This window comes from Nycticebus coucang, unplaced genomic scaffold, assembly GCF_027406575.1.
Source record: "Nycticebus coucang isolate mNycCou1 unplaced genomic scaffold, mNycCou1.pri scaffold_65, whole genome shotgun sequence".
Lineage (NCBI taxonomy): Eukaryota > Metazoa > Chordata > Mammalia > Primates > Lorisidae > Nycticebus > Nycticebus coucang.
In genome coordinates, this window is record NW_026515591.1 from 507473 (window position 1) to 519803 (window position 12331).

The 12331-nt window shown below is 37.7% G+C and overlaps 1 protein-coding gene across 1 annotated transcript in view; it reads left to right on the plus strand.

Annotated features, from left to right (window-relative positions):
* Positions 1 to 2725: 2725 nt before the first annotated feature.
* Positions 2726 to 12331, plus strand: part of LOC128579554 (ankyrin repeat domain-containing protein 26-like) — a 68106-nt gene continuing 58500 nt past the window's right edge. Inside the window, exon 1 of the mRNA XM_053581584.1 lies at positions 2726 to 2783. The gene's annotated coding sequence lies outside the window, so the exon portion shown is untranslated. The remainder of the gene's footprint in view (positions 2784 to 12331) is intronic.

Here is a 12331-nt window from a genome sequence, read left to right on the forward strand (position 1 = left end):
TTTTTATGCATTTAAAAAATTTTATTATTGGGGAATCATGGAGGGTACAAGACCAGGTTATGCAGCTTGCATTTGTTAGGTAAAGTCCCTCTTATAATTGTGCCCCGCCCCCAAGAGGTGTGTCACACACTGTGAGCTGCCAACACCCTCCCCGCTTCCTTCTCTCTGTTCCCCAACTCCCCACCCCCAAAATCCCCCACCCCGTAATTAATTGTCCTCATATAGAATTGAGTACCTTGCTTTCTTTCTTTTCCATTCTTGTGATGCTTTACTGAGAAGAATGTATTTCAACTCCAAGTTAATACAAAAGATGTAAAGTCACCATCTTTTTTAGTGACTGAATAGTATTCTATGGTGTACATGTACCACAGCTTGTTAATCTATTCCTGGTTTGGTGGGCATTTAGGTTGTTTCTACAATTTGGCAATTGTAAATTGAGCTTCAGTAAGCAGTCTAGTGTAAATGTTCTTAAGATAAAATTATTTTTTTTTTTCCTTTCTGGGTAGATGTCCAGTAATGTGTTTGCAAGATCGAAGGGAGGTGTAGTTTGAGTTATTTGAGGATTCTCCATACTTCCTTCCAGAATGGTTGTATTAATTTGCAGTCCCAGCAGCAGTGGAAAAGTGTTTCCTTTTCTCCCCTTCCACACCAGCATCTACATCTTTGAGATTTTGTGATGTGGGCTATTCTCACTGGGGTTAGATGATATCTCAGAGTGGTTTTGATTTGCATTTCTTTGATGATTATAGACAATGAGCATCTTTTCATCTTTCTTATCCATTCATCTATCTTCTTTAGAGAAGGTTCTGTTCATCTCATTTGCCCACTGATATAAGTGATTGTTGGCTCTTATTGTTGTTGCTTAATTTGAGTTCTTTGTAGAGTCTATTTATCAAAGTATTTTTTTTTTGTTTCTTTTTTTCTTTTTTTCAAGAGGCATAGTTTCACTTTGCTGCCTTGGTAGGGTGCTGTGGTGTCACAGCTCAAAGCAACCTTCAGCTCTTGGGCTTAGGCGATTCTCTTGCCTCAGCCTTCCGAGTAACTGGGACTACCACACCTACCACAATGCCCAACTTATTTATCAAGGTTTTGTCTGATTCATAATATGAAAATATCTTTTCCCATTCTGCTGGTTGTCTGTTTGCTTTGGTTGTTTTCTCCTTAGCTGTGAAGAAGCTATTCAGTTGAATTAAGTCACATTTGTTTTTCTTTTGTTGCAATTGCCCCAGGGCCATAACTGCAAGTGATTTCCCCAGAGTTTCTTCAAGGATTTTTATTGTTTCATGCCTTATATTTAGATCCTTTCTCCATCTTGAATCAATTTTAGTGAGTGGAGAAAGATGTGGGTCTAGTTTCAGTCTTTTACATGTGGATATCCAGTTCTCCCAGCACCATTTATTGAATAGGGATTCTTTTCCCCAGTGTATGTTATTGTATGGTTTATTAAAGATAATGTGGCTATAATATATTAGTTTCATTTCATGATTTGCTATACAGTTCTAGATGTCTATGTCTCTATTTTTTGCCAGTAACATGCTGTTTACATTATGATGGCATTGTAGAATAGCCTAATGTCTGGTAGGTTGATACCCTGACTTTGCTTCTGTTACTAAGAATTCCTCCTTGGCTATCTGGAATTTTTTCTGGTTCCATACAAAATGAAGTACTATTTTTCCCAAATATGTAAAGTATGACAAAGTTATTTTAATGGGGATTGCATTGAATCTGTAGATTGCTTTGGGAAGTATAGAAATGTTAACAATGTTGATTCTTCCCAGCTATGAGATGGTATGTTCTTCCATTTATTAATATTTTCTGCTACTTCTTTTCATACAGTTTTGTAATTTTCTTTAAAGGGTGTTTCATCTTTTTGGTAGGTATATTCCAAGGTATTTCATTTTCTTTGAAGTACGGTGAAGGGAATTGTTTCCTTGATTTACTTCTCATTTTGGCTATTATTGGCATATGCAAAATCTACTGATTTGCAGACATAGAATTTGTATCCTGCAATATTACTGTATTTTTGATCACTTTTATGAATCTTGTGGTTGAGGCATTGGGGTTTTCTAAGTATATCATCAGCAAAGAGGGAGAGTTTCACTTCCTCTGTCCCCATTTGAATGCCCTTTATTTCCTTCTCTTGCCTGATTATTTTGGCTGGGACTTTCATCCTGATTAGTAGTGATAGAGGACAACCTTGTCTTCTTCCAGTTGCTGAGTGGAAAAGCTTTCTCTTTTACTTCATTTAGTATAATATTAGCCGTGGGTTTGTAATAGACGAGAACATTTCAGACATAGGAACAGGATATACACTGATGAAGGTATAAAAAGCAACGCCAACTGTGTGAACCATTAATATAAAGAACACACTGGCAGTGTTTTTGTACATACAATTATGAAGTAGAGACTAGTATACAGTGATATTTCATATGTTTATGATAATTTTAAATTTTGTTCATTTATGTTGGGTAGACAAATGGAGGAATGAATATTTGAGATGTTGGTATGCCTTGAATCTGGGGACATCTGATGCCTCCCTGAGTGTATTTTGAAAATTTTTATAGAAAATAAATACTCTTCTAAAGATTAATTTCCATTTAAACTATCAATTTATAAAATGAAAAAAATTTTCTCTTCTTTTATAAACACTATAGCTTTTATTGGATCATTCTAAGTAGATTATATTAACTAAATTTATGGTTTTGACAGCAAAACAAGACTTTATGGTAATATCAGAGGAAAAAGAAGAAAAGCAGGATGGAAGCAAAAATAATCATCCACAGGTATAAAAAAATTGAAATTTTAATTTCGGGTTAACTATGGTTTTATTTGCATTGGTAACATAGAATAGTTGAAAATAAATTAAAATTTGGACTAGCATTTAAGAATTGATAGGTTATAATTTGATATTAAATTTTAAAAAGCCATTTAACTATTGCAAAGTTTAAAATAAATAATAAATTATAGATAAATTTGCCATTGGTATAGAGGCAAGTGTTTTCTGGGATTTTGTGTATTTTATAATTTTTATAATTATATTCCTTGTATTATAAATTTCTTATGTGATAAGGAAGGTAACATCAGCTGTTTAATCATAGTGCTAAGCAATAGAATTTATGAACAATTTTACAGTGGTGGCCACTGAGTACATTAAAAGAATAATCATTCACAGTGTTTCCAAATTTACAATTTTATGTTGCCAGTCAGTAATGCTTAGGCTAAATATTTCTTATGCCTAGTGATCCCTAACTCACTTCAGTGTCTATATTGAAGGAGAGATTTGAGTCATAAATATTGTGTCTATGAAGAGAGTTTGTATCATAAAATATGAGGCCTTAGGTGAAACTTACTAAATGCAGAATATGAATGTCTGAACACAATAACTAAGAAAATGCCATGAAGGCTGTGTTAACTAGTTGGATGAAAATATTTCAAATTGTCTATAAAACCAGCGCATTGTACCCCATGATTGCATTAATGTACACAGCTATGATTTAATAAAAAAAGAAAAAAAAAGAATGAGGCCTTTGGTAACGGGGCTCATTATTCTTGGGGTAACAATAGCAAGCTTATAACATATTTACATGTAGTAAATCAGTAAACAGTATCAAAATGATTTTATTCACTGTCATTAGAGGACATTAGGATGTATTAGACCTAGACTTAAGCAGTTAGGCTGTGTCACAACATAGCACTGTCATATTATTTTATATAATTTTAATTAAAGCTAAATAATTGACTTTTATGTCTGATTGCATTGATTTAGTCTGCTAATAGCATAAAGCTTTCCAAGTCTCCAAATGTTGCCCTTTAGAACAGTACTGAAGTACAATGTAGAGGTTTACTATTGAAGTTAGGTAAAATCATTTTAAGTGAGGAAGGAAGGCATTGTAATATTACAAAATTACCTGCTTATTCAGTTTTGGTAGATTAAAATATAATCAATTAACTTAATTTCAAACAGAGAGTGATAAAGTTGTCTAGTTCCTATTGGAGGCTGAGGAAAACAATTTTTCACTTGTTAGTTGCGGTCCATGATTTGAAAGTAGCTAAATACAGATTTAAGAAATGTGTTAGTTAAAGTTTACTTATTTTCTGAATATCTTTGCCCATATTTGGGTGAGAGGATCATATCATTTTGAAAACCTGTATCCTGACAGAAAACATAACTAAGTAACAAAATAAACACATTAATCTTTTATGTTTGCATCTGCAAACAGTTTTCAAAAACTAGAAATACACAGGGTTTGTGGAAGAGGGGGGATATACTGCATATTATGGATTTCCTTATGTGCAAAAGTTAGAGTAATTGTGGATAGATCAAGGCAAAGTAGAGTGGTGAAATAAATTAAAATTTAAGAAAAATGAGTAAAACCAAAGGTTTGGTTAAATTTTTGAATACATATAACACAAAAGTCCAGTTTGTCCTTAGGCAGTTACTACACAACTCCAAAAGAGTAACAAGCTTATATTAAAAAGAAAAAAAATTGTAATTTGGCAAAATTACAGATTCCTCCTGATTGTGAGGATAATAGATCCACCTGAAGTGTCCATCTCTAAAATATTTCATGCATTCTCTGAAGAAAAGCACATCAGTCTCAGAAATGTCTTTTCATCCCATTTCTACTTTGTGTCCCTGAAATACACTTGACACTTATCTTCTAAGCTTTATTTAAAAGAAAACACAGTATATCGGGAATATGAGAAGAGCCCTGGCGGACGCTGGGTATGTTGTTGTTGCTGTTTTTTTTTTTTTTTTAATTTCATATTACTATGAGGGTAAAAATGATTAGGTTACATTGTTTGCAGATCTTAGGTAAAATTCAGGTTGGAGCTGATCCCTTCACCCACAGAGTGTGCTGTGTGTCCTCACATTGTGTACATTTGATGAGAGCAAATGTGCACACTATGCACTCTCCTTCAGCCCTCCCATTTCAACTCAATTGTATTTTTCTCTCCTGTGGGTGTGTAGTTCTTTATGTAATTGTTTCATATTAGTATTGAGTATATTGGATACTTTTCTATTCATGCACACTTTGCTAAGAAGAATGCTTTTCAACTCCATCCAGGTAAAAGCAAAATATGTAGTTTTCATCTTTTTCTTTTTTATGACTGAAAGGAGGTCCATGGTATACATATACCACCGTTTTTTAATCCATTCCTGGGTTGATGTGCACATGGGTTTCTTCTACATCCTGGCAATTATGAATTGAGCTGCAATAAAGATTCTAGTGTGGATGTCCTTATTGTAAAATGTTGTTTTCTTCTGGATAGATACCTAGTAAAGGGATTGCAGGATCAAATAGAAGGTATACTTTTAGTTCTTGGAGAATTCTCCGTAATTCTTTCCACAGAGGCTATGGAAAATATCTGCTTGCAGTTTTACTAACAGTGTAGAAGTGTTCCCTTCTCTCCACATCCACACCAGCATCTGCATCTTTGGGACTTTGTGATGTGGGCTATTCCACTGGGATTAGGTAATACCTTTATGTAGCTTTGAATTGCATTTATCTGATGATAAGTATTTTTTCATGTGTTTGTTGGCCATTCATCCATCTTCTTCAGGAAAGTTTTTGTCCACTTTTGACATAGGATTGTTTGTTCTTTTCTTGTGAATTAGTTTGAGTTCTCTGTAAATTCCAGTTATCAGCTCTTTGTCCGAGTCATAGTGTGCAAATACCTTCTACCATTTCATAGGCTGTTTTCTTTAGTTCTTGTACCTTTAGTTGTGCAGAAGCTTTTTAGTATGGTTATGTTCAATTTATTTATTTTTAATATTGCTGTAGTTGCCAAGGGGGTCTTGTTCATAAGCTGTTTTTCAGGCTGATTTTGCCAAGAGTTTTTTCCACCCTTTCTTCCAGATTTTTTGTCATTTAGTGTCTTAAATTTAGATATTTTATCCAATGAGAGTCACTTTTTGTAAGTGGTGAGAAGTCTAGTTTTAGTCTTCCCATTGTGGCTAACCAGTTCTCCCAGGACCATGTATTAAATATGAATTCTTTTTCCCAGTGTATGCTTTTGTTTGGTTATCAAAGATCAGATGGTAAGTGGCTGGGTTCACTTCTAGGTTCTCTGTTTTCTTCCATAGGTACCTATTTTTTTGCCAGTATCGTGCTGTTTTGATCACTGTAGATTTTTAGCATTACCTGAAGTCTGGTGATATAATGCCTCCAGATTTGTTTTTATTGTTTAGAATTGCATTTATTATTTTTTTTTCTAGTTCCATATGATGCACAGTATTATTTTTTCTAGATCTTCAAAATATGACATTGATGCTTTGATGGGGATTGCATTAAATCTGTAGATTGTTTTGGGTAGTATGGACATTTTATGATGTTGATTCTTTTCAACTGTGAGTGAATATGGTGTGTTCTTTCACTTGTTAATGTCTTCTGCTATTTCTTTTCTCAGGATTTCATAGTTCTCTCTGTAGAAATTCTTCACATCCTTTGTTAAGTATATTCCCAAGCATTTCATTGTTTTTTTTTTAAGCTACTGTGAAGGAATAATGTGTCTTTGACCTTATTCTCACCTTGACTGTTACTGGCATACCATTCTGGAGGGTCCTGAGTTGTGGACCTTGATTTTATGTACTAAAACTTTTTATTCCTTGCTCACTTCCAGGAACCTGTAGTTGAGTCTCTGGGGTTTCCAAAGTATAAAATCGTATGATCAGCAAAGAGGGAGATCTTGACCTCCTCTGCTCCTATTTCAATGCCATTAGTATCCATCCCTTACCTGATTGCATTGGCTAGATCTTTCAGCACTAGGTTGAGTAGCAGTGGTGATAGTGAACCTCCTTGTCTGGTCCCAATTCTAAGTGCAAAAGCTTTCAGTTTTCCGCCATTCAGTATGCTATTGTCTGTAGGTTTATTGTGGGGTGGTGTCTATCAGTTTAGGAAATGTCCCATCTATGCCTATTTTCTTAAGTGTTCTTGCAGAAAGGGATGGTGACTTTTGTTGAACGCTTGTTCTGCATCTATTCAGAGGCTCATATGATCTTTCCTTCTGAATCTATTTAAACAGTGAATTATATTTATGGATTTATAAATCAACTTTCTATCCCTGGGATAAAACTCACTTGATCATGATGTGTAATTTTTTAATGTGTAGCTGTACTCTGTTGGCTAGGATTTTATTGAATATTTTTGAATCAATATTTATTAATGATATCGGTCTGTAGTTTTCCTTTTTTGTTGGCTCTTCCTCTGGTTTTGGAATCAGGATGATGTTTGTTTCATAGAACATGTTGGGGAAGTTTCCTTCATTCTTTATGTTTTGGAATAGTTTCTACAATATAGGTATTCTTTGAAGGTTTGGTAGAATTCTGGTGTGACACCAGCTGGTCCAGGACTTTTTGAGGGAAGATTTATTGTTATTGCAGTTCTGGTGCTTTATACTGGTCTGTTCAGAGTTTCTAGTTCTTTATGGTTGAGCTTAGGGGAGATGATATGAGTCCACATTTTGGTACAGTTCCTCTACGTTTTAGAATTTCTGAGCATATAGATTTTTGTAGCAGTCACTGAAGATGTTTTGTATCTCTGTGGTTTCTATTGTTATTTTCCCTCTTTTATTTCTGATTGAAGTTATTAGAGATCTTTTCTGTTGCTAGTCAGTCTGGCCAAGGGTACTTTGATTTTATTAATATTTTAAAAGAAACAACTTTTTCTTTCTCCGATCTTTTGAATGGTCCTTATGTTATCAATTTCATTAAATTCTGATTTTAGTTTATGTCTTTTCTCCTACTCGGTTTGAGATTGGATTATTCTTTCTTTTCCAGTTGCTTCAGATGGTTTATTGGGTTATTGATTTGCATTTTTTCTGTTTTTTGAATGAGAACATTTAATCCAATAACTTTTACCCTTAGGACTGCCTTTGCAGTATCCCACAGGTTTTGATAGTGTGTGGCTTCATTGTCATTTTTTCATGAAAGATAATGATTTTTTTCTTTATCTCCTCCTTGACCCAGTTCTTTGCTCTAAGGTTACTTCATTTCCATGACTTTGTACAGGCATGCAGGCATAAGGATCTTTTTTTTTTAGTTGAGTTCTGCCTTTATTCCCTAATGATCTGGAAAGATACAAAATATAATTTCTATTCTTTAGATTTTGTTGAGGTTTGATTTGTGTCCATTTTTTTGGAATATAATCCATGAGCTGGAGAGAAGAACGCATACTCAGTAGTTTTTGGATTTATGTTCTGTATATTTCTGTAAAACCCAATTGTTCTAGGCACACGTTTAACTCCCTTGTTTATTTGTTTAGTTTGTGCTTGGAGAGTCAGTACAGTTTTGTCAGAAGTGTGTTGCAATGCCCACTTAATATGGTTTCACAGGATATCATGTTGTTCAAATTGGTTAGGGTTCATTTTAAATGTCTGGGAGTGTTTCAGTTGTGTGCATAGATATTTAGGATTCAAATGTCTCATTGTTATATTGTTCCCTTGACCAGAGAATAGCATCCATCTTTGTTTTTGTTTATTGGTTTCAATCTAATAAACATCTCATAATATTTAAAAATACAATTGTATCCCCTAGTTGCTCCTGATTTCCATTTGCCTGAAATATATTTTTTCCTACCATTCACTCTCTTCTTATCCTTCAGAAATCCCAATGATTTGAATGCTTGATCTTTTGGAGTAGTTTTATAACTTGCTCAGAGAAAGCTGTTTTTGTTCTGCTTTTTTCCCCTGTCTCTTTGAATGATTAGGTTAGTTCAAAATTCTTGTCTTCCATTTCTGAGATTCTTTCTTCTCCATGTTCTATTCTACTGCTGAGACTCCATACTGTTTGAATCTCCTTGAATGCCTCTTTCCATTTCTTAAGCTCTGCTATAATTGTGTCCAGATCCTTGGTGACTAAAACTAAATCTGGTGGGCTGAAGTCAGATCCAGAGGCTCCTGTACGTGGAGTTGCTCACTCTACTTTACACCTAACTATTCAAACAAACTCTTCTTTTTCTCTGAAGTCCCAGCTGTGACAGATTCAAAGTGAGGAGGCTTTTTGACTATGGTAGGGAAAGGAGATCTTGGGCCTACCATCTGCTTCCAAGGCTTTCCTGGATTGGGTTGCCTGTCAGAGACTAGGCCCATCCACCTTCAATTTGGCAGGAGTGGAGTCAGGGGCCAAACCTCCAGGAGGGGCCTGCTAGGCACAGATGCTAGACAATGCCATTCCAATGGGCAGGGAAAGTTCCCCCCTAGCAGGATGGAGACTTATTAGGGACCTTGTCATGCATTGTCAGTGCAGCCAAGCCACCATTTCCTCCAACAGGGTTGAGGCATGCTCAGTTCATTGGGCCACACAATGCAGAGATCTCTCAGAGTCCACATGGCCTGATAAAGACCCTGATGATTCTTGGTGACAGAGAAAGCAACCTCTGTAAACCCTCGCTCCCTCAGTTGCTCTGAGGGGTGGGTAGGGTCCAAAGCACTTTCACCTGTTGTTGCCAGTGGGTGGGTCAACCCCCCCCTCCAGTCTGGGCTGGGCTAGTGCTTCTAGTTGCTGCCACTGGAAAGCAGAGTTCTACAGTGGGGGCAGACTGTTGGGCAACCCAAAAAAGAGAGGGTATGGGCTGTGGTTGAAAGGAAGCTAGTGCCAAAATTGCTCTCTATTCTGCCAGGCAGGATACAGACTCAGAAGCGGATATGCCTTGGTGCAAAAATAGTGGGATGTTTTATCCTTCTTGGGACTTCCTTATCAGCAAGTGATGGTGTGTTTTGCTGTTTGCAGAAAGACTGCAGGTGGGAGAAGGCTCACCCTTACCCTTCTGTTTTCAGGAATCCTCTAGACTGGTCCAATCTAACTCTCCTCAGTTCTCTTCCTTCCTCTTACTCATCTTGGTCCTCGCAGTTTGTCTGTGCAGGGTTACTGAACCCCTTGGTTCTTCTTGCAATCTAGCCCCCAATTACACTACTCTGGGTTACTTCATTAAAATTTCCCTCCTTCTGGATGAGAGTTTCCACAAAATCTGCCTCTAGTTAGCCATCTTGTGTCTGTCCCAGCACTGGGCATGTGAGGATAATATTATAATGACACACACACTAAAAAAGCAAGGAGCTCAGAAGATACAGTTGAAACAAAGGAACACCAATAAGCTTGATTTTGAAATGGCCAAAACAATTTTTTTTGGGAAATTGGACATCAGAAATGTACCTCAGTCAAGAAATCCAAAATTTGTGGCTTAAAAGGAAATGAAGTGTGTGCTTCAAACAAAAAGGTGCAATATTTCTGCTGCTATATCCACTAATAATGAAGGAAAACCAGTACATACTGTACGTGTTCCTGAGGCATTAGATGAGGACAGAGATGCTGAAAAGTAAAAACCATGAAACCTGAATCAGAAAATATGCATCCCTCCCCACCACAGAGTGACAGATCATCAAAAGCATCTGTGTTTATAAAGGAAGAAATATGGCAGGATATGCAAAAGGGTAAGAATGAGGATGACATGTTACCAGTAGAATCCCCACCTTTGGAGAAGAAAAATTCAAGTTCAAAATGAAGTAGATGTTCATTTGTCACTGCTGCTTTTATCCTTTTTCAGTTCTCTGGTCCATTCTGATTTTCCACTTTTGCATGTTGTATTAATCACATCTATTCACCATTTTATTCTGAACTTCTTGAAATGACCAGAAAGCAGAACCTGGGGTCACCATGATTTTTATTTTTATTATTATAATGTGTAGAGAAGACAAAATACAAGTAAGTGCTTGGCATGTTTTATATGCTTCAAAAGCAAATGTTCTTATTCTTCCCTTTTTATTAAGTCTTGCTATGCTTTATTGAATTTATATCTTAATTTAGAAAGAGATGCATACAGCATATACATATATATACATATACATATACATATACATATACATATATATATATATACACACACACACACACACACCATGGAGTGCTATTCAGCCATAAAAAGATGGAGACTTTACATCTTTTGCGTTAACCTGAATGGAGTTGAAGCACATTCTTCTTAGTAAAGTATCATAAGAATGGATAAGCAGACTGAAGCCAGCTTTCCACAGAGGCTCCCGTCCATTAGGAGAGTTAAAGGACAAAAATTCAGCAAGTAACCTAGTGGATTTGAGCTGCACTAAGAGAGAAGGTTGAAGAACGCACATCAACCCCGCTGAGGCGAGCTGCGACCCCAACATACAAACAAAAGGTACAAAATCCATCACCATGTGGATGGGAGTCCCCTCCCCCATGAGAACAGCTCAGAGTGCCCCACAAACAATCGGGCAGAGTTCAAAGGTCCTCCCACTGCACTCCACGGGACAGACCCTCTAACAACTGGACCTACCTCCCCTGCTAGGGTGCCACAGTGTTCTCCTGCCAGGCATAAAACTGTATAAAACTGTGTATAGTCTCTACCTGGAATTCTGAGCTCCCAGCACTCCCCTCCACTCACACTGAGGTCTGGAGGCCAGTCCCCCAGGAGCTCAGAGTCTTAGGTGATTTCCCGAGGGGAGTGGACAAGGCCTTGACTGCAGCTGGTCGGCAACAGCTCTGGGCACGGGAGTGAGGAGAGGACGGTCTGCGGAGAGGGGACCACACCGGAGCGGCAGTCCCCTGAGGCACAGTGCAACTGCCATCTTTTGGTGACAATATGGCCAGGCATAAAACTGTGTAAAACTGTGTGTGTTCTCTGCCCATAAGCCCAGGCTCTCAGTGCTCCCTGCGGTCCCCTCTGCTCTCGCTCCAAGGTCTGGAGGCCTGTCCCCCAGGGGTCCAGACTCTTGTGCGATTGCTCGAGGGGTGTAGACAGTGCTGGGCTGCAGCCAGTCGGTGCAGACTCTGGGGCATGGGAGCAGAGAGAGGACAGTTGGCCAGAGGGGTGCTGCACTGGAGCAGCGGTTCCGTGAGGCATAAAACAGCAGCCCTCTTTTGCTAGCAATACAGCTCACTACTGAATATTCTGAAGCCACACCCCCGTCTCCCTGGGCAACCAGACTGTGAGTATAGGGTTTGCCTGAGGCAACTCGAATTTGCAAACCAGGGAAACTCCCAGGGCAGGGCTGACCCAGAGGTACATTTTACTGAACCTAAGATGCACCTGGCCCTCAGGGGATCGTCAGCCTATAGACAATAAAAGACCAAAGACAAGCTGATTTGAAACTCAATTCAGCTTCTCTTCTGCAGGGGAACCGAAAATTTGGTCTGTTCTGTTCTGTTAGTAACATTAATCAGGGGCGAGACTGGACCTGAGTGAAAACCCCCCAACCTTCATCAAGTGTCCAAGGTTGTCAGGCCTCACCTCCTCCAGCTAGAGAGAGGCTGAATGCAGCGCCCTAGCAGTCTTCCTTGTGATTCAGGCAGGTGCAAACT